Raw genomic sequence first — 24127 nt, 5'->3', positions numbered from 1 at the left:
TAAAAACGTTTGAATTATTTCTCTAAGTTGAACAGAACTATTTTTACAGCCCATTTCCTATCCAGAATTGAGATTTCCAAAATGCTATGTCTCTCTTTAAGACCTTGTCTATACAAGGTCATGTCACTTAGGACCGTAGAAACACGTCACACGCCTTCATCTGGGTGTAATGCGGAAGTGAGAGAAGAAAGGAGTCGAATATCTCTTTCAGGGGCTGAACACCACATATTCTTGTGAGACCTGCGCAGTTTAATTTTTTTTCCGGGCGCGACGCAGAACCTGGACTCGGCTCCTGGAATACGCTCGTTAAAGGTGAATATGACCTCTGCCTACGATATTATTTGATACATGTCACAAAATCATCCTAAAGTATGTTTTTTCAATATACTTTAATTATATTATTGCAATTTATTCTGGACTTTAGATGTGATGCGACGGATTTTTTTTTGAAGAAAGACAGATTAGCGCCGCACGGCCATTGTGCTTGCTAACCAAAGAGGGAAATATTTAGTTCTGGAACCCAACTAAAGACTGTACTGGACAATGGACCCCGTTACAACATTCTTATGGAATATCAACAAAGATAAGGACCCAATTTGGGATGCTTTTTCATATATCTGTCGAACTGTGCTATGCTAGCGCTTGACTAGAATCAATGCTGCCGTATGCTAGCTAATGTTGTAAGCTAATATAACGATATATTGTGTTTTCGCTGTAAAACACTTCAAAAATCGGAAATATTGTCTCTATTCACACGATATTTGTCTTTCATTAGCTATCCACCATATGTTTTTCTGAAATGTTTTATGAGGTGTAATTAGTAGTTGACGTTGGTGTCTGTATTTTCTCTGGCTACTCCCGTGTGATTTCAGACTGTAGCTATGCTGTAGCAATGATGGGAGCAGTAATGTAAAACTGATTTATAGCTAAAATATGCACATTTTATGAACAAAACATAGATTTATTGTGTAACATGTTATAGGACTGTCATCTGAGGTAGTTTTTTCTAGGTTCTTTAGGTTGGTTCTAGGTTATTTAGGTTGGCTTGTGCATGCTACTTGAATCATAATTCATACATCATAATCATAATAATGTCTGTCCACTTTTTTATTTGGTGGTGAGCTAACATAAATATATGTGGTGTTTTCTCTGTAAAACATTTAAAAAATCGGACATGTTGGCTGGATTGACAAGATGTTTATCTTTCAAATGCTGTATTGGACTTGTTAATGTGTGAAAGTTAAATATTAAAAAAAAATAGATTTTGAATTTCGCGCCCTGCAGCTGTTGTCATATTTGTACCGACGTCGGGCTTGCAGCCCAAACAGTAATCTGCTAAATTGTAATTACTCGATTCATTGCCTACCTCATGCCTTTTGCACACATTGTATATAGATTCTCTTTTTTCTACCATGTTATTGACTTGTTTATTGTTTACTCCATGTGTAACTCTGTGTTGTTGTCTGTTCACACTGCTATGCTTTATCTTGGCCAGGTCGCAGTTGCAAATGAGAACTTGTTCTCAACTAGCCTACCTGGTTAAATAAAGGTGAAATAAAATAAAATAAAAAACTAATGACTGGTCTGCCTGGGGGGTTTTCAAGATTTTTGTGGATTTTTGGAAGAAGGTAAAAAGAAGCCATACGTGGACTGCCATTGAAAAGAAATTTGAACTCATTGTCTGAAATGTAACCATTTTCCTTAGCTTCTGTGAGGATCCCTTGCAATTCAGTTTTTAGGTCCTCTGTAGGGTTGAAGGTAAGAGATTGGTAGAATTGGTCATTGTCTAATTGACGGTAGGCTTCTGTCACATATTTGTCTTTACACCACACTACTGTAGCACCGCCTTTGTCTGCTTTTTTAATTACAATCCGTTCATTTTTGGACAATGATTCAACTGCATCCCTCTCTGTCTTAGAAAGATTACGTCGTGTTTTGTTGGAATCACTTTTACCCTTAAACAGATTCTCCACATCAAAATTAACTTTCTTGGCAAATGTATTTAGTGTGGCATTCTGGACTATGGGACAAAAAGTGGACTTGGGCTTAAAAGGTGTTTTAGAGGGAACAGAAACTGCCTGACCTGAGACACTGGCGTCTGTAGTTGGAGAGATGTTTTGCTTGTACCAGGCCTTCAGATGTAGATTCCTGTAGAAACGAAATAGTTCAATCTTTGTATTAAATTCATTTGTTGAATATGTGGGGGCAAAGGACAGTCCTTTAGACAAGACCCTTATGCAATCACCAGAAAGGGGTTCTCCAGAAATGTTGATCACAGCCTTGTTCTGGTCCTGCTCCGTGTGGTTGGATAGTCTTGAAATCTTCCTCCCCCTCCGTGTTGGCCTCTTACGCGTCCTCTCCCTCTCTTGTTGAGGAACCTGCGTGACTCCTCTTCCTGATCTAAAAAATCTTGGGAGGAGCTGGCCTCTGAGCGTCTGGGGTGATCCTCATCGTCACTGCTTGTAAAGTTGAAAGAAACAGATCTAGGCTTCCTTCTCTGCAGATGTGATTCTGAATTCTTGCGTGTTGGTCTTCTCCATGCAAAGACCTTGCCATCTCTATAATCTACTTCATCTCTTCTAAATTTTCTTAGCTTGTCTTGCTTCAATGTCAGAGTGAATGTGTCTACTTTCTCTTTCAAGATCTCATCACATAGCGCAATAAATATGTTATCAGACTGTCATCTGATGAAGTTGTTTCTTGGTTAGTGGCTATTTATATCTTTATTTGGTCGAATTTGTGATAGCTACTGATGGAGTAAAAAACTGGTGGAGTAAGAAAAGTGGTGTCTTTTGCTAACGTGGTTAGCTAATAGATTTACATATTGTGTCTTCCCTGTAAAACATTTTAAAAATCAGAAAATATGTCTGGATTCACAAGATGTGTATCTTTCATCTGGTGTCTTGGACTTGTGATTTAATGATATTTAGATCCTAGTATTTACTTGTGACGCTATGCTAGGCTATGCTAGTAGCTTTTCTACTGATGGGGGTGCTCCCGGATCCGAGTTTGGGAGGTGTTAGAGGTTAAACATGATTTAGACCTTGTTCATGGAAAACTGTTTGTAACTGTATTTCATGGTTGAAACTTGCTGAAAATTGTCCATAATGTTCCTATCTAGTTTAAACAGACATGCAATTTTTTTAACTTACATAGTGCATAAAACAAGATTTAGACTTGTTTATGGAAAACTGTTTGGCACTGTATTTCATGGTTGCAACTTGCTGAGAATTGTCCACAGTGTTCCTATCATCTAGTTTAAACATTACAGCAAACATTTTACTTACAGAGAGCATCAAACATAATTTAGACTTGTTTATGGGAAACTGGTTATAACTGTACTTCATGGTTGCAACTTGCTGAAATTTGTCCACGGTATTCCTATCATTTAGTTTAAACAGTACTGCAAAAAAGTTTTCCTTACAGAATGCATTAAACATGATTTAGACCTTGTTCATGGAAAACCGTTTATAACTGTATTTCATGGTTGCAACTTGCTGAAAATTGTCCACAGTGTTCCTATCATCTAGTTTAAGCATTACTGCAAACATTTTACATACAGAGAGCATCAAAGATAATTTAGACTTGTTTATGGAAAACTGTTTATAACTGTATTTCATGGTTGCAACTTGCTGAAATTTGTCTACGGTATTCCTATCATTTAGTTTAAACAGTACTGCAAAAAAGTTTTCCTTACAGAATGCATTAAACATGATTTAGACCTTGTTCATGGAAAACCGTTTATAACTCTATTTCATGGTTGCAACTTGCTGAAAATTGTCCACAGTGTTCACATCATCTAGTTTAAACAGTACTGCAAAAAAAAACTTACAGAGTGCTTCGAACATGATTTAGACCTTGTTAATGGAAAACGGTTTATAACTGTATTTCATAGTTACAACTTGCTGACCATTGTCCACAGTGTTCCTATCATCTAGTTTGAACTTTACTGCAAAAACAATTACTTACAGAGTGCATCAAACATGATTTAGACCTTGTTTATGGAAAACGGTTTATAACTGTATTTCATGGTTGCAACTTGCTGAAAATTGTCCAGAGGGGTTCCTCTCATCTAGTTTAAACAATACTGCAAAAAGGTTTTGCTTACAGAGTGCATCAAACATGATTTAGACCTTGTTTATGGAAAACTGTTTATAACTGTATTTCATGGTTGCAACTTGCTGAAAATTGTCCACAGTATTCCTAGCATCTAGTTTAAACAGAACTGCAAAACAGTTTTGCTTACAGAGTGCATTAAAAATGTTTTAGACTTGTTTATGGAAAACTGTTTATAACTGTATTTCATGGTTGCAACTTGCCTAAAATTGTCCACAGTGTTCCTATCATCTAGTTTAAAGAGTACTATAAAACAATTTATTTACAGAGTGCATCGAACATGATTTAGACCTTGTTTATGGAAAACTGTTTGTAACTGTATTTCATGGTTGCAACTTGCTGAAAATTGTCCACAGTGTTCCTATCATCTAGTTTAAGCATTACTGCAAACATTTTACATACAGAGAGCATCAAAGATAATTTGGATTTGTTTATGGAAAACTGTTTATAACTGTATTTCATGGTTGCAACTTGCTGAAAATTGTCCAGAGGAGTTCCATATCATCTAGTTTAAACAATACTGCAAAAAACGTTGTACTTACAGAGTGCATCAAACATGATTTAGACCCTGTTTATGAAAACGGTTTGTAACTGTATTTCATGGTTGCAACTTGCTGAAAATTGTCCAGAGTAGTTCCATATCATCTAGTTTAAACATTACAGCAAACATTTTACTTACAGATAGCATCAAACATGATTTAGACCTTGTTTATGGAAAACGGTTTATAACTGTATTTCATGGTTGCAACTTGCTGAAAATTGTCCAGAGGGGTTCCTATCAACTAGTTTGAACAATACTGCAAAAAGGTTTTGCCTGCAGAGTGCATCAAACATGATTTAGACCTTGTTTATGGAAAACTGTTTGTAACTGTATTTCATTGTTGCAACTTGCGGAAAAATGTCCAAAGTGTTCCTATCATCTAGTTTAAACAGTACTGAAAAACAATTTACTTACAGAGTGCATCGAACATGATGTAGACCTTGTTTATGGAAAACCGTTTATAACTGTATTTCATGGTTGCAACTTGCTGAAAATTGTCCACAGTGTTCCTATCTTGTAGTTTAAACATTACTGCAAACATTTTACTTACAGAGAGCATCAAACATGATTTTGACATGTTTATGGAAACTGTTTATAACTGTATTTCATGGTTGCAACTTGCTGAAAATTGTCTAAGGTGTTCCTATCATCTAGTTTAAACAGTACTGCAAAAAAGTTTTCCTTACAGAATGCATTAAACATGATTTAGACCTTGTTCATGGAAAACCGTTTATAACTGTATTTCATGGTTGCAACTTGCTGAAAATTGTCCACAGTGTTCCTATCATCTAGTTTAAGCATTACTGCAAACATTTTACATACAGAGAGCATCAAAGATAATTTAGACTTGTTTATGGAAAACTGTTTATAACTGTATTTCATGGTTGCAACTTGCTGAAATTTGTCTACGGTATTCCTATCATTTAGTTTAAACAGTACTGCAAAAAAGTTTTCCTTACAGAATGCATTAAACATGATTTAGACCTTGTTCATGGAAAACCGTTTATAACTCTATTTCATGGTTGCAACTTGCTGAAAATTGTCCACAGTGTTCACATCATCTAGTTTAAACAGTACTGCAAAAAAAAACTTACAGAGTGCTTCGAACATGATTTAGACCTTGTTAATGGAAAACGGTTTATAACTGTATTTCATAGTTACAACTTGCTGACCATTGTCCACAGTGTTCCTATCATCTAGTTTGAACTTTACTGCAAAAACAATTACTTACAGAGTGCATCAAACATGATTTAGACCTTGTTTATGGAAAACGGTTTATAACTGTATTTCATGGTTGCAACTTGCTGAAAATTGTCCAGAGGGGTTCCTCTCATCTAGTTTAAACAATACTGCAAAAAGGTTTTGCTTACAGAGTGCATCAAACATGATTTAGACCTTGTTTATGGAAAACTGTTTATAACTGTATTTCATGGTTGCAACTTGCTGAAATTTGTCTACGGTATTCCTATCATTTAGTTTAAACAGTACTGCAAAAAAGTTTTCCTTACAGAATGCATTAAACATGATTTAGACCTTGTTCATGGAAAACCGTTTATAACTCTATTTCATGGTTGCAACTTGCTGAAAATTGTCCACAGTGTTCACATCATCTAGTTTAAACAGTACTGCAAAAAAAAACTTACAGAGTGCTTCGAACATGATTTAGACCTTGTTAATGGAAAACGGTTTATAACTGTATTTCATAGTTACAACTTGCTGACCATTGTCCACAGTGTTCCTATCATCTAGTTTGAACTTTACTGCAAAAACAATTACTTACAGAGTGCATCAAACATGATTTAGACCTTGTTTATGGAAAACGGTTTATAACTGTATTTCATGGTTGCAACTTGCTGAAAATTGTCCAGAGGGGTTCCTCTCATCTAGTTTAAACAATACTGCAAAAAGGTTTTGCTTACAGAGTGCATCAAACATGATTTAGACCTTGTTTATGGAAAACTGTTTATAACTGTATTTCATGGTTGCAACTTGCTGAAAATTGTCCACAGTATTCCTAGCATCTAGTTTAAACAGAACTGCAAAACAGTTTTGCTTACAGAGTGCATTAAAAATGTTTTAGACTTGTTTATGGAAAACTGTTTATAACTGTATTTCATGGTTGCAACTTGCCTAAAATTGTCCACAGTGTTCCTATCATCTAGTTTAAAGAGTACTATAAAACAATTTATTTACAGAGTGCATCGAACATGATTTAGACCTTGTTTATGGAAAACTGTTTGTAACTGTATTTCATGGTTGCAACTTGCTGAAAATTGTCCACAGTGTTCCTATCATCTAGTTTAAGCATTACTGCAAACATTTTACATACAGAGAGCATCAAAGATAATTTGGATTTGTTTATGGAAAACTGTTTAACCTCTTGGAACTATAGGGGGTGCTGTTCCGCATTAGCATATTTGTGTCTTCAAATTAAACTGCCTCGTGCTAAATTCTTGATCGTACAATATGCATATTATTGTTATTATTGGATAGAAAACACCTTCTAGTTTCTATAGAAGTTGAAATTTTGTCTCTGAGTTGTACAGAACAATTTCTACAGCACTTTTCATGACAGGGTTCAGATTTCAATTTTTTTTACCTCTGATCTGGGGTCTGTTTTTAAGGCGACAGTGAATGCTATGAAGAAACCGACACTGCCTACGTCTTCCTCTGGGTGTCTGTACGTCATCACGCTTTCAATGGAATCGATGGGATATTCACAGCCAGTATAAAAGACCAAAATGTATAGAGACCGCCCTTTCTCGTCGTGCGCCTGAAGCGTGAAGGGCATCGGACCTGCCTCGTTCCAAATCGTTTTCTAACCAGCAATATTTCTCCGGTCATGTTTTTACTCGTTCTAGGTGTTAAAAACATCAAAATGTAGTTAATTTGAACCGTTTTATAGCAATTTATATCCGTTTAGTGCGATTTTAGAGGAATTTATTTGTTGTGCACTCTGAAACTTTGGACACGTTTTGGGGTGTCGGTCGTTGGTGGTGGACATTTCGAAGGACAGAGGACATCTATCGACCAAAAGACGTTTATAACATAGAAAGGATACATTGCCCAAGAATCTGATGGAAGAACAGCTCAAAGTAAGCAATATTTAATATGATAAATCGTGTTTCTGTCGAAATATTTTAAACGCATATTTCGCCATTTTGTTTTGTATAGCTTCACTTGGCGAACCCTGTATTGAAAAGTAAGGATAATTTTAAAAATGTAAATCAGCGGTTGCATTAAGAACTAATTTGTCTTTCGATTCCTGTAAACCCTGTATTTTTTAGTCAAGTATATGATTAGCTATTAATTAAACTAGATCACTCTGAAAGATGGCGACCGACATTTTCAGGCTTGTTTTGCTACTATTTTCATTGTGTAACCACGGTTTTGTATGGCTAAATATGCACCTTTTCGAACAAACTGTATATGTATATTGTAAAATGATGTTACAGGAGTGTCATCGGAAGAATTCTGAGAAGGTTAGTGAAAAAATTAATATCTTTTGGCGATGTTGACTTTCATCGCTCACTTTGGCTAGAATCAATGCTGGGCTGCTATGTGCTATGTGCTATGCTAATATAACGATTTATTGTGTTTTCGCTGTAAGACACTTAGAAAATCTGAAATATTGTCTGTATTCACAGGATCTGTGTCTTTCGATTAGTGTATGCTGTGTATTTTTACGAAATGTTTGATGATTAGTAGTTAGGTAAACACGTTGCTCATTGTAATTATTCTAGTCCATTTGTGACGGTGGGTGCAATTGTAACCTATGGCAGCTACCTGAAATATGCACTTTTTTCTAACAAAACCTATCCCATACCATAAATATGTTATCAGACTGTCATCTAATGAGTTTTTTTGTTGGTTAGGGGCTATAAATATCTTAGTTTAGCCGAATTGGTGATGGCTACTGGTGTTGGTGGACAAATAAAAGATGGTGGATTATGCTAATGTGTTTTTAGGTAATAGATGTACATCTTTACATATTGTGTCTTCCCTGTAAAACATTTTAAAAATCGGAAATGGTGGCTTTATTCACAAGATCTGTATCTTTCATCTGGTGTCTTGGACTTGTGATTTAATGATATTTAGATGCTACTATCTACTTGTGAAGCTATGCTAGCTATGCTAAACAGTGTGTGGGGGGTGGGGGGTGCTCCCGGATCCGGGTTTCTGAGGCAGTAGAAGTTATAACTGTATTTCATGGTTGCAACTTGCTGAAAATTGTCCAGAGGAGTTCCATATCATCTAGTTTAAACAATACTGCAAAAAACGTTGTACTTACAGAGTGCATCAAACATGATTTAGACCCTGTTTATGAAAACGGTTTGTAACTGTATTTCATGGTTGCAACTTGCTGAAAATTGTCCAGAGTAGTTCCATATCATCTAGTTTAAACATTACAGCAAACATTTTACTTACAGATAGCATCAAACATGATTTAGACCTTGTTTATGGAAAACGGTTTATAACTGTATTTCATGGTTGCAACTTGCTGAAAATTGTCCAGAGGGGTTCCTATCAACTAGTTTGAACAATACTGCAAAAAGGTTTTGACTGCAGAGTGCATCAAACATGATTTAGACCTTGTTTATGGAAAACTGTTTGTAACTGTATTTCATTGTTGCAACTTGCGGAAAAATGTCCAAAGTGTTCCTATCATCTAGTTTAAACAGTACTGAAAAACAATTTACTTACAGAGTGCATCGAACATGATGTAGACCTTGTTTATGGAAAACCGTTTATAACTGTATTTCATGGTTGCAACTTGCTGAAAATTGTCCACAGTGTTCCTATCTTGTAGTTTAAACATTACTGCAAACATTTTACTTACAGAGAGCATCAAACATGATTTTGACATGTTTATGGAAACTGTTTATAACTGTATTTCATGGTTGCAACTTGCTGAAAATTGTCTAAGGTGTTCCTATCATCTAGTTTAAACAGTACTGCAAAAAAGTTTTCCTTACAGAATGCATTAAACATGATTTAGACCTTGTTCATGGAAAACCGTTTATAACTGTATTTCATGGTTGCAACTTGCTGAAAATTGTCCACAGTGTTCCTATCATCTAGTTTAAGCATTACTGCAAACATTTTACATACAGAGAGCATCAAAGATAATTTAGACTTGTTTATGGAAAACTGTTTATAACTGTATTTCATGGTTGCAACTTGCTGAAATTTGTCTACGGTATTCCTATCATTTAGTTTAAACAGTACTGCAAAAAAGTTTTCCTTACAGAATGCATTAAACATGATTTAGACCTTGTTCATGGAAAACCGTTTATAACTCTATTTCATGGTTGCAACTTGCTGAAAATTGTCCACAGTGTTCACATCATCTAGTTTAAACAGTACTGCAAAAAAAAACTTACAGAGTGCTTCGAACATGATTTAGACCTTGTTAATGGAAAACGGTTTATAACTGTATTTCATAGTTACAACTTGCTGACCATTGTCCACAGTGTTCCTATCATCTAGTTTGAACTTTACTGCAAAAACAATTACTTACAGAGTGCATCAAACATGATTTAGACCTTGTTTATGGAAAACGGTTTATAACTGTATTTCATGGTTGCAACTTGCTGAAAATTGTCCAGAGGGGTTCCTCTCATCTAGTTTAAACAATACTGCAAAAAGGTTTTGCTTACAGAGTGCATCAAACATGATTTAGACCTTGTTTATGGAAAACTGTTTATAACTGTATTTCATGGTTGCAACTTGCTGAAATTTGTCTAAGGTATTCCTATCATTTAGTTTAAACAGTACTGCAAAAAAGTTTTCCTTACAGAATGCATTAAACATGATTTAGACCTTGTTCATGGAAAACCGTTTATAACTCTATTTCATGGTTGCAACTTGCTGAAAATTGTCCACAGTGTTCACATCATCTAGTTTAAACAGTACTGCAAAAAAAAACTTACAGAGTGCTTCGAACATGATTTAGACCTTGTTAATGGAAAACGGTTTATAACTGTATTTCATAGTTACAACTTGCTGACCATTGTCCACAGTGTTCCTATCATCTAGTTTGAACTTTACTGCAAAAACAATTACTTACAGAGTGCATCAAACATGATTTAGACCTTGTTTATGGAAAACGGTTTATAACTGTATTTCATGGTTGCAACTTGCTGAAAATTGTCCAGAGGGGTTCCTCTCATCTAGTTTAAACAATACTGCAAAAAGGTTTTGCTTACAGAGTGCATCAAACATGATTTAGACCTTGTTTATGGAAAACTGTTTATAACTGTATTTCATGGTTGCAACTTGCTGAAAATTGTCCACAGTATTCCTAGCATCTAGTTTAAACAGAACTGCAAAACAGTTTTGCTTACAGAGTGCATTAAAAATGTTTTAGACTTGTTTATGGAAAACTGTTTATAACTGTATTTCATGGTTGCAACTTGCCTAAAATTGTCCACAGTGTTCCTATCATCTAGTTTAAAGAGTACTATAAAACAATTTATTTACAGAGTGCATCGAACATGATTTAGACCTTGTTTATGGAAAACTGTTTGTAACTGTATTTCATGGTTGCAACTTGCTGAAAATTGTCCACAGTGTTCCTATCATCTAGTTTAAGCATTACTGCAAACATTTTACATACAGAGAGCATCAAAGATAATTTGGATTTGTTTATGGAAAACTGTTTATAACTGTATTTCATGGTTGCAACTTGCTGAAAATTGTCCAGAGGAGTTCCATATCATCTAGTTTAAACAATACTGCAAAAAACGTTGTACTTACAGAGTGCATCAAACATGATTTAGACCCTGTTTATGAAAACGGTTTGTAACTGTATTTCATGGTTGCAACTTGCTGAAAATTGTCCAGAGGAGTTCCATATCATCTAGTTTAAACATTACAGCAAACATTTTACTTACAGATAGCATCAAACATGATTTAGACCTTGTTTATGGAAAACGGTTTATAACTGTATTTCATGGTTGCAACTTGCTGAAAATTGTCCAGAGGGGTTCCTATCAACTAGTTTGAACAATACTGCAAAAAGGTTTTGCCTGCAGAGTGCATCAAACATGATTTAGACCTTGTTTATGGAAAACTGTTTGTAACTGTATTTCATTGTTGCAACTTGCGGAAAAATGTCCAAAGTGTTCCTATCATCTAGTTTAAACAGTACTGAAAAACAATTTACTTACAGAGTGCATCGAACATGATGTAGACCTTGTTTATGGAAAACTGTTTTTAACCGTATTTCATGGTTGCAACTTGCTGAAATTTGTCCACAGTGTTCCTATCATCTAGTTTAAGCATTACTGCAAACATTTTACATACAGAGAGCATCAAAGATAATTTGACTTGTTTATGGAAACTTTTCATAACTGTATTTCATGGTTGAAACTTGCTGAAATTGTCCATAATGTTCCTATCTAGTTTAAACAGACATGCAATTTTTTTTAACTTACATAGTGCATAAAACAAGATTTAGACTTGTTTATGGAAAACTGTTTGGCACTGTATTTCATGGTTGCAACTTGCTGAGAATTGTCCACAGTGTTCCTATCATCTAGTTTAAACATTACAGCAAACATTTTACTTACAGAGAGCATCAAACATAATTTAGACTTGTTTATGGGAAACTGGTTATAACTGTACTTCATGGTTGCAACTTGCTGAAATTTTTCCACGGTATTCCTATCATCTAGTTTAAACAGTACTGCAAAAAGGTTTTCCTTACAGAATGCATTAAACATGATTTAGACCTTGTTCATGGAAAACCGTTTATAACTGTATTTCATGGTTGCAACTTGCTGAAAATTGTCCACAGTGTTCCTATCTTGTAGTTTAAACATTACTGCAAACATTTTACTTACAGAGAGCATCAAACATGATTTTGACATGTTTATGGAAACTGTTTATAACTGTATTTCATGGTTGCAACTTGCTGAAAATTGTCCACAGTGTTCCTATCATCTAGTGTAAACTTTACTGCAAAAACAATTACTTACAGAGTGCATCAATCATGATTTAGACCCTGTTTATGGAAAACAGTTTGTAACTGTATTTCATGGTTGCAACTTGTTGAAAATTGTCTAAGGTGTTCCTATCATCTAGTTTAAACAGTACTGCAAAAGAGTTTTCCTTACAGAATGCATTAAACATGATTTAGACCTTGTTCATGGAAAACCGTTTATAACTGTATTTCATGGTTGCAACTTGCTGAAAATTGTCCACATTGTTCCTATCATCTAGTTTAAGCATTACTGCAAACATTTTACATACAGAGAGCATCAAAGATAATTTAGACTTGTTTATGGAAAACTGTTTATAACTGTATTTCATGGTTGCAACTTGCTGAAATTTGTCTACGGTATTCCTATCATTTAGTTTAAACAGTACTGCAAAAAAGTTTTCCTTACAGAATGCATTAAACATGATTTAGACCTTGTTCATGGAAAACCGTTTATAACTCTATTTCATGGTTGCAACTTGCTGAAAATTGTCCACAGTGTTCACATCATCTAGTTTAAACAGTACTGCAAAAAAAAACTTACAGAGTGCTTCGAACATGATTTAGACCTTGTTAATGGAAAACGGTTTATAACTGTATTTCATAGTTACAACTTGCTGACCATTGTCCACAGTGTTCCTATCATCTAGTTTGAACTTTACTGCAAAAACAATTACTTACAGAGTGCATCAAACATGATTTAGACCTTGTTTATGGAAAACGGTTTATAACTGTATTTCATGGTTGCAACTTGCCTAAAATTGTCCACAGTGTTCCTATCATCTAGTTTAAAGAGTACTATAAAACAATTTATTTACAGAGTGCATCGAACATGATTTAGACCTTGTTTATGGAAAACTGTTTGTAACTGTATTTCATGGTTGCAACTTGCTGAAATTTGTCCACAGTGTTCCTATCATCTAGTTTAAGCATTACTGCAAACATTTTACATACAGAGAGCATCAAAGATAATTTGACTTGTTTATGGAAACTTTTCATAACTGTATTTCATGGTTGAAACTTGCTGAAATTGTCCATAATGTTCCTATCTAGTTTAAACAGACATGCAATTTTTTTAACTTACATAGTGCATAAAACAAGATTTAGACTTGTTTATGGAAAACTGTTTGGCACTGTATTTCATGGTTGCAACTTGCTGAGAATTGTCCACAGTGTTCCTATCATCTAGTTTAAACATTACAGCAAACATTTTACTTACAGAGAGCATCAAACATAATTTAGACTTGTTTATGGGAAACTGGTTATAACTGTACTTCATGGTTGCAACTTGCTGAAATTTGTCCACGGTATTCCTATCATCTAGTTTAAACAGTACTGCAAAAAGGTTTTCCTTACAGAATGCATTAAACATGATTTAGACCTTGTTCATGGAAAACCGTTTATAACTGTATTTCATGGTTGCAACTTGCTGAAAATTGTCCACAGTGTTCCTATCTTGTAGTTTAAACATTACTGCAAACATTTTACTTACAGAGAGCATCAAACATGATTTTGACATGTTTATGGAAACTGTTTATAACTGTATTTCATGGTTGCAACTTGCTGAAAATTGTCCACAGTGTTCCTATCATCTAGTGTAAACTTTACTGCAAAAACAATTACTTACAGAGTGCATCAATCATGATTTAGACCCTGTTTATGGAAAACAGTTTGTAACTGTATTTCATGGTTGCAACTTGTTGAAAATTGTCTAAGGTGTTCCTATCATCTAGTTTAAACAGTACTGCAAAAAAGTTTTCCTTACAGAATGCATTAAACATGATTTAGACCTTGTTCATGGAAAACCGTTTATAACTGTATTTCATGGTTGCAACTTGCTGAAAATTGTCCACATTGTTCCTATCATCTAGTTTAAGCATTACTGCAAACATTTTACATACAGAGAGCATCAAAGATAATTTAGACTTGTTTATGGAAAACTGTTTATAACTGTATTTCATGGTTGCAACTTGCTGAAATTTGTCTACGGTATTCCTATCATTTAGTTTAAACAGTACTGCAAAAAAGTTTTCCTTACAGAATGCATTAAACATGATTTAGACCTTGTTCATGGAAAACCGTTTATAACTCTATTTCATGGTTGCAACTTGCTGAAAATTGTCCACAGTGTTCACATCATCTAGTTTAAACAGTACTGCAAAAAAAAACTTACAGAGTGCTTCGAACATGATTTAGACCTTGTTAATGGAAAACGGTTTATAACTGTATTTCATAGTTACAACTTGCTGACCATTGTCCACAGTGTTCCTATCATCTAGTTTGAACTTTACTGCAAAAACAATTACTTACAGAGTGCATCAAACATGATTTAGACCTTGTTTATGGAAAACGGTTTATAACTGTATTTCATGGTTGCAACTTGCCTAAAATTGTCCACAGTGTTCCTATCATCTAGTTTAAAGAGTACTATAAAACAATTTATTTACAGAGTGCATCGAACATGATTTAGACCTTGTTTATGGAAAACTGTTTGTAACTGTATTTCATGGTTGCAACTTGCTGAAATTTGTCCACAGTGTTCCTATCATCTAGTTTAAGCATTACTGCAAACATTTTACATACAGAGAGCATCAAAGATAATTTGACTTGTTTATGGAAACTTTTCATAACTGTATTTCATGGTTGAAACTTGCTGAAATTGTCCATAATGTTCCTATCTAGTTTAAACAGACATGCAATTTTTTTAACTTACATAGTGCATAAAACAAGATTTAGACTTGTTTATGGAAAACTGTTTGGCACTGTATTTCATGGTTGCAACTTGCTGAGAATTGTCCACAGTGTTCCTATCATCTAGTTTAAACATTACAGCAAACATTTTACTTACAGAGAGCATCAAACATAATTTAGACTTGTTTATGGGAAACTGGTTATAACTGTACTTCATGGTTGCAACTTGCTGAAATTTGTCCACGGTATTCCTATCATCTAGTTTAAACAGTACTGCAAAAAGGTTTTCCTTACAGAATGCATTAAACATGATTTAGACCTTGTTCATGGAAAACCGTTTATAACTGTATTTCATGGTTGCAACTTGCTGAAAATTGTCCACAGTGTTCCTATCTTGTAGTTTAAACATTACTGCAAACATTTTACTTACAGAGAGCATCAAACATGATTTTGACATGTTTATGGAAACTGTTTATAACTGTATTTCATGGTTGCAACTTGCTGAAAATTGTCCACAGTGTTCCTATCATCTAGTGTAAACTTTACTGCAAAAACAATTACTTACAGAGTGCATCAATCATGATTTAGACCCTGTTTATGGAAAACAGTTTGTAACTGTATTTCATGGTTGCAACTTGTTGAAAATTGTCTAAGGTGTTCCTATCATCTAGTTTAAACAGTACTGCAAAAAAGTTTTCCTTACAGAATGCATTAAACATGATTTAGACCTTGTTCATGGAAAACCGTTTATAACTGTATTTCATGGTTGCAACTTGCTGAAAATTGTCCACATTGTTCCTATCATCTAGTTTAAGCATTACTGCAAACATTTTACATACAGAGAGCATCAAAGATAATTTAGACTTGTTTATGGAAAACTGTTTATAACTGTATTTCATGGTTGCAACTTGCTGAAATTTGTCTACGGTATTCCTATCATTTAGTTTAAACAGTACTGCAAAAAAGTTTTCCTTACAGAATGCATTAAACATGATTTAGACCTTGTTCATGGAAAACCGTTTATAACTCTATTTCATGGTTGCAACTTGCTGAAAATTGTCCACAGTGTTCACATCATCTAGTTTAAACAGTACTGCAAAAAAAAACTTACAGAGTGCTTCGAACATGATTTAGACCTTGTTAATGGAAAACGGTTTATAACTGTATTTCATAGTTACAACTTGCTGACCATTGTCCACAGTGTTCCTATCATCTAGTTTGAACTTTACTGCAAAAACAATTACTTACAGAGTGCATCAAACATGATTTAGACCTTGTTTATGGAAAACGGTTTATAACTGTATTTCATGGTTGCAACTTGCCTAAAATTGTCCACAGTGTTCCTATCATCTAGTTTAAAGAGTACTATAAAACAATTTATTTACAGAGTGCATCGAACATGATTTAGACCTTGTTTATGGAAAACTGTTTGTAACTGTATTTCATGGTTGCAACTTGCTGAAATTTGTCCACAGTGTTCCTATCATCTAGTTTAAGCATTACTGCAAACATTTTACATACAGAGAGCATCAAAGATAATTTGACTTGTTTATGGAAACTTTTCATAACTGTATTTCATGGTTGAAACTTGCTGAAATTGTCCATAATGTTCCTATCTAGTTTAAACAGACATGCAATTTTTTTAACTTACATAGTGCATAAAACAAGATTTAGACTTGTTTATGGAAAACTGTTTGGCACTGTATTTCATGGTTGCAACTTGCTGAGAATTGTCCACAGTGTTCCTATCATCTAGTTTAAACATTACAGCAAACATTTTACTTACAGAGAGCATCAAACATAATTTAGACTTGTTTATGGGAAACTGGTTATAACTGTACTTCATGGTTGCAACTTGCTGAAATTTGTCCACGGTATTCCTATCATCTAGTTTAAACAGTACTGCAAAAAGGTTTTCCTTACAGAATGCATTAAACATGATTTAGACCTTGTTCATGGAAAACCGTTTATAACTGTATTTCATGGTTGCAACTTGCTGAAAATTGTCCACAGTGTTCCTATCTTGTAGTTTAAACATTACTGCAAACATTTTACTTACAGAGAGCATCAAACATGATTTTGACATGTTTATGGAAACTGTTTATAACTGTATTTCATGGTTGCAACTTGCTGAAAATTGTCCACAGTGTTCCTATCATCTAGTGTAAACTTTACTGCAAAAACAATTACTTACAGAGTGCATCAATCATGATTTAGACCCTGTTTATGGAAAACAGTTTGTAACTGTATTTCATGGTTGCAACTTGTTGAAAATTGTCTAAGGTGTTCCTATCATCTAGTTTAAACAGTACTGCAAAAAAGTTTTCCTTACAGAATGCATTAAACATGATTTAGACCTTGTTCATGGAAAACCGTTTATAACTGTATTTCATGGTTGCAACTTGCTGAAAATTGTCCACATTGTTCCTATCATCTAGTTTAAGCATTACTGCAAACATTTTACATACAGAGAGCATCAAAGATAATTTAGACTTGTTTATGGAAAACTGTTTATAACTGTATTTCATGGTTGCAACTTGCTGAAATTTGTCTACGGTATTCCTATCATTTAGTTTAAACAGTACTGCAAAAAAGTTTTCCTTACAGAATGCATTAAACATGATTTAGACCTTGTTCATGGAAAACCGTTTATAACTCTATTTCATGGTTGCAACTTGCTGAAAATTGTCCACAGTGTTCACATCATCTAGTTTAAACAGTACTGCAAAAAAAAACTTACAGAGTGCTTCGAACATGATTTAGACCTTGTTAATGGAAAACGGTTCATAACTGTATTTCATAGTTACAACTTGCTGACCATTGTCCACAGTGTTCCTATCATCTAGTTTGAACTTTACTGCAAAAACAATTACTTACAGAGTGCATCAAACATGATTTAGACCTTGTTTATGGAAAACGGTTTATAACTGTATTTCATGGTTGCAACTTGCCTAAAATTGTCCACAGTGTTCCTATCATCTAGTTTAAAGAGTACTATAAAACAATTTATTTACAGAGTGCATCGAACATGATTTAGACCTTGTTTATGGAAAACTGTTTGTAACTGTATTTCATGGTTGCAACTTGCTGAAATTTGTCCACAGTGTTCCTATCATCTAGTTTAAGCATTACTGCAAACATTTTACATACAGAGAGCATCAAAGATAATTTGACTTGTTTATGGAAACTTTTCATAACTGTATTTCATGGTTGAAACTTGCTGAAATTGTCCATAATGTTCCTATCTAGTTTAAACAGACATGCAATTTTTTTAACTTACATAGTGCATAAAACAAGATTTAGACTTGTTTATGGAAAACTGTTTGGCACTGTATTTCATGGTTGCAACTTGCTGAGAATTGTCCACAGTGTTCCTATCATCTAGTTTAAACATTACAGCAAACATTTTACTTACAGAGAGCATCAAACATAATTTAGACTTGTTTATGGGAAACTGGTTATAACTGTACTTCATGGTTGCAACTTGCTGAAATTTGTCCACGGTATTCCTATCATCTAGTTTAAACAGTACTGCAAAAAGGTTTTCCTTACAGAATGCATTAAACATGATTTAGACCTTGTTCATGGAAAACCGTTTATAACTGTATTTCATGGTTGCAACTTGCTGAAAATTGTCCACAGTGTTCCTATCTTGTAGTTTAAACATTACTGCAAACATTTTACTTACAGAGAGCATCAAACATGATTTTGACATGTTTATGGAAACTGTTTATAACTGTATTTCATGGTTGCAACTTGCTGAAAATTGTCCACAGTGTTCCTATCATCTAGTGTAAACTTTACTGCAAAAACAATTACTTACAGAGTGCATCAATCATGATTTAGACCCTGTTTATGGAAAACAGTTTGTAACTGTATTTCATGGTTGCAACTTGTTGAAAATTGTCTAAGGTGTTCCTATCATCTAGTTTAAACAGTACTGCAAAAAAGTTTTCCTTACAGAATGCATTAAACATGATTTAGACCTTGTTCATGGAAAACCGTTTATAACTGTATTTCATGGTTGCAACTTGCTGAAAATTGTCCACATTGTTCCTATCATCTAGTTTAAGCATTACTGCAAACATTTTACATACAGAGAGCATCAAAGATAATTTAGACTTGTTTATGGAAAACTGTTTATAACTGTATTTCATGGTTGCAACTTGCTGAAATTTGTCTACGGTATTCCTATCATTTAGTTTAAACAGTACTGCAAAAAAGTTTTCCTTACAGAATGCATTAAACATGATTTAGACCTTGTTCATGGAAAACCGTTTATAACTCTATTTCATGGTTGCAACTTGCTGAAAATTGTCCACAGTGTTCACATCATCTAGTTTAAACAGTACTGCAAAAAAAAACTTACAGAGTGCTTCGAACATGATTTAGACCTTGTTAATGGAAAACGGTTCATAACTGTATTTCATAGTTACAACTTGCTGACCATTGTCCACAGTGTTCCTATCATCTAGTTTGAACTTTACTGCAAAAACAATTACTTACAGAGTGCATCAAACATGATTTAGACCTTGTTTATGGAAAACGGTTTATAACTGTATTTCATGGTTGCAACTTGCCTAAAATTGTCCACAGTGTTCCTATCATCTAGTTTAAAGAGTACTATAAAACAATTTATTTACAGAGTGCATCGAACATGATTTAGACCTTGTTTATGGAAAACTGTTTGTAACTGTATTTCATGGTTGCAACTTGCTGAAATTTGTCCACAGTGTTCCTATCATCTAGTTTAAGCATTACTGCAAACATTTTACATACAGAGAGCATCAAAGATAATTTGACTTGTTTATGGAAACTTTTCATAACTGTATTTCATGGTTGAAACTTGCTGAAATTGTCCATAATGTTCCTATCTAGTTTAAACAGACATGCAATTTTTTTAACTTACATAGTGCATAAAACAAGATTTAGACTTGTTTATGGAAAACTGTTTGGCACTGTATTTCATGGTTGCAACTTGCTGAGAATTGTCCACAGTGTTCCTATCATCTAGTTTAAACATTACAGCAAACATTTTACTTACAGAGAGCATCAAACATAATTTAGACTTGTTTATGGGAAACTGGTTATAACTGTACTTCATGGTTGCAACTTGCTGAAATTTGTCCACGGTATTCCTATCATCTAGTTTAAACAGTACTGCAAAAAGGTTTTCCTTACAGAATGCATTAAACATGATTTAGACCTTGTTCATGGAAAACCGTTTATAACTGTATTTCATGGTTGCAACTTGCTGAAAATTGTCCACAGTGTTCCTATCTTGTAGTTTAAACATTACTGCAAACATTTTACTTACAGAGAGCATCAAACATGATTTTGACATGTTTATGGAAACTGTTTATAACTGTATTTCATGGTTGCAACTTGCTGAAAATTGTCCACAGTGTTCCTATCATCTAGTGTAAACTTTACTGCAAAAACAATTACTTACAGAGTGCATCAATCATGATTTAGACCCTGTTTATGGAAAACAGTTTGTAACTGTATTTCATGGTTGCAACTTGTTGAAAATTGTCTAAGGTGTTCCTATCATCTAGTTTAAACAGTACTGCAAAAAAGTTTTCCTTACAGAATGCATTAAACATGATTTAGACCTTGTTCATGGAAAACCGTTTATAACTGTATTTCATGGTTGCAACTTGCTGAAAATTGTCCACATTGTTCCTATCATCTAGTTTAAGCATTACTGCAAACATTTTACATACAGAGAGCATCAAAGATAATTTAGACTTGTTTATGGAAAACTGTTTATAACTGTATTTCATGGTTGCAACTTGCTGAAATTTGTCTACGGTATTCCTATCATTTAGTTTAAACAGTACTGCAAAAAAGTTTTCCTTACAGAATGCATTAAACATGATTTAGACCTTGTTCATGGAAAACCGTTTATAACTCTATTTCATGGTTGCAACTTGCTGAAAATTGTCCACAGTGTTCACATCATCTAGTTTAAACAGTACTGCAAAAAAAAACTTACAGAGTGCTTCGAACATGATTTAGACCTTGTTAATGGAAAACGGTTTATAACTGTATTTCATAGTTACAACTTGCTGACCATTGTCCACAGTGTTCCTATCATCTAGTTTGAACTTTACTGCAAAAACAATTACTTACAGAGTGCATCAAACATGATTTAGACCTTGTTTATGGAAAACGGTTTATAACTGTATTTCATGGTTGCAACTTGCCTAAAATTGTCCACAGTGTTCCTATCATCTAGTTTAAAGAGTACTATAAAACAATTTATTTACAGAGTGCATCGAACATGATTTAGACCTTGTTTATGGAAAACTGTTTGTAACTGTATTCCATGGTTGCAACTTGCTGAAAATTGTCCACAGTGTTCCTATCATCTAGTTTAAGCATTACTGCAAACATTTTACATACAGAGAGCATCAAAGATAATTTGGATTTGTTTATGGAAAACTGTTTATAACTGTATTTCATGGTTGCAACTTGCTGAAAATTGTCCAGAGGAGTTCCATATCATCTAGTTTAAACAATACTGCAAAAAACGTTGTACTTACAGAGTGCATCAAACATGATTTAGACCCTGTTTATGAAAACGGTTTGTAACTGTATTTCATGGTTGCAACTTGCTGAAAATTGTCCACAGTGTTCCTATCTTGTAGTTTAAACATTACTGCAAACATTTTACTTACAGAGAGCATCAAACATGATTTTGACATGTTTATGGAAACTGTTTATAACTGTATTTCATGGTTGCAACTTGCTGAAAATTGTCCACAGTGTTCCTATCATCTAGTGTAAACTTTACTGCAAAAACAATTACTTACAGAGTGCATCAATCATGATTTAGACCCTGTTTATGGAAAACAGTTTGTAACTGTATTTCATGGTTGCAACTTGTTGAAAATTGTCTAAGGTGTTCCTATCATCTAGTTTAAACAGTACTGCAAAAAAGTTTTCCTTACAGAATGCATTAAACATGATTTAGACCTTGTTCATGGAAAACCGTTTATAACTGTATTTCATGGTTGCAACTTGCTGAAAATTGTCCACATTGTTCCTATCATCTAGTTTAAGCATTACTGCAAACATTTTACATACAGAGAGCATCAAAGATAATTTAGACTTGTTTATGGAAAACTGTTTATAACTGTATTTCATGGTTGCAACTTGCTGAAATTTGTCTACGGTATTCCTATCATTTAGTTTAAACAGTACTGCAAAAAAGTTTTCCTTACAGAATGCATTAAACATGATTTAGACCTTGTTCATGGAAAACCGTTTATAACTCTATTTCATGGTTGCAACTTGCTGAAAATTGTCCACAGTGTTCACATCATCTAGTTTAAACAGTACTGCAAAAAAAAACTTACAGAGTGCTTCGAACATGATTTAGACCTTGTTAATGGAAAACGGTTCATAACTGTATTTCATAGTTACAACTTGCTGACCATTGTCCACAGTGTTCCTATCATCTAGTTTGAACTTTACTGCAAAAACAATTACTTACAGAGTGCATCAAACATGATTTAGACCTTGTTTATGGAAAACGGTTTATAACTGTATTTCATGGTTGCAACTTGCCTAAAATTGTCCACAGTGTTCCTATCATCTAGTTTAAAGAGTACTATAAAACAATTTATTTACAGAGTGCATCGAACATGATTTAGACCTTGTTTATGGAAAACTGTTTGTAACTGTATTTCATGGTTGCAACTTGCTGAAATTTGTCCACAGTGTTCCTATCATCTAGTTTAAGCATTACTGCAAACATTTTACATACAGAGAGCATCAAAGATAATTTGACTTGTTTATGGAAACTTTTCATAACTGTATTTCATGGTTGAAACTTGCTGAAATTGTCCATAATGTTCCTATCTAGTTTAAACAGACATGCAATTTTTTTAACTTACATAGTGCATAAAACAAGATTTAGACTTGTTTATGGAAAACTGTTTGGCACTGTATTTCATGGTTGCAACTTGCTGAGAATTGTCCACAGTGTTCCTATCATCTAGTTTAAACATTACAGCAAACATTTTACTTACAGAGAGCATCAAACATAATTTAGACTTGTTTATGGGAAACTGGTTATAACTGTACTTCATGGTTGCAACTTGCTGAAATTTGTCCACGGTATTCCTATCATCTAGTTTAAACAGTACTGCAAAAAGGTTTTCCTTACAGAATGCATTAAACATGATTTAGACCTTGTTCATGGAAAACCGTTTATAACTGTATTTCATGGTTGCAACTTGCTGAAAATTGTCCACAGTGTTCCTATCTTGTAGTTTAAACATTACTGCAAACATTTTACTTACAGAGAGCATCAAACATGATTTTGACATGTTTATGGAAACTGTTTATAACTGTATTTCATGGTTGCAACTTGCTGAAAATTGTCCACAGTGTTCCTATCATCTAGTGTAAACTTTACTGCAAAAACAATTACTTACAGAGTGCATCAATCATGATTTAGACCCTGTTTATGGAAAACAGTTTGTAACTGTATTTCATGGTTGCAACTTGTTGAAAATTGTCTAAGGTGTTCCTATCATCTAGTTTAAACAGTACTGCAAAAAAGTTTTCCTTACAGAATGCATTAAACATGATTTAGACCTTGTTCATGGAAAACCGTTTATAACTGTATTTCATGGTTGCAACTTGCTGAAAATTGTCCACATTGTTCCTATCATCTAGTTTAAGCATTACTGCAAACATTTTACATACAGAGAGCATCAAAGATAATTTAGACTTGTTTATGGAAAACTGTTTATAACTGTATTTCATGGTTGCAACTTGCT

This window comes from Salvelinus fontinalis, chromosome 28 (genome assembly GCF_029448725.1).
Source record: "Salvelinus fontinalis isolate EN_2023a chromosome 28, ASM2944872v1, whole genome shotgun sequence".
NCBI lineage: Eukaryota > Metazoa > Chordata > Actinopteri > Salmoniformes > Salmonidae > Salvelinus > Salvelinus fontinalis.
The sequence above is the reverse complement of the archived record's forward strand: the minus strand, read 5'-3'. Positions refer to the sequence as shown.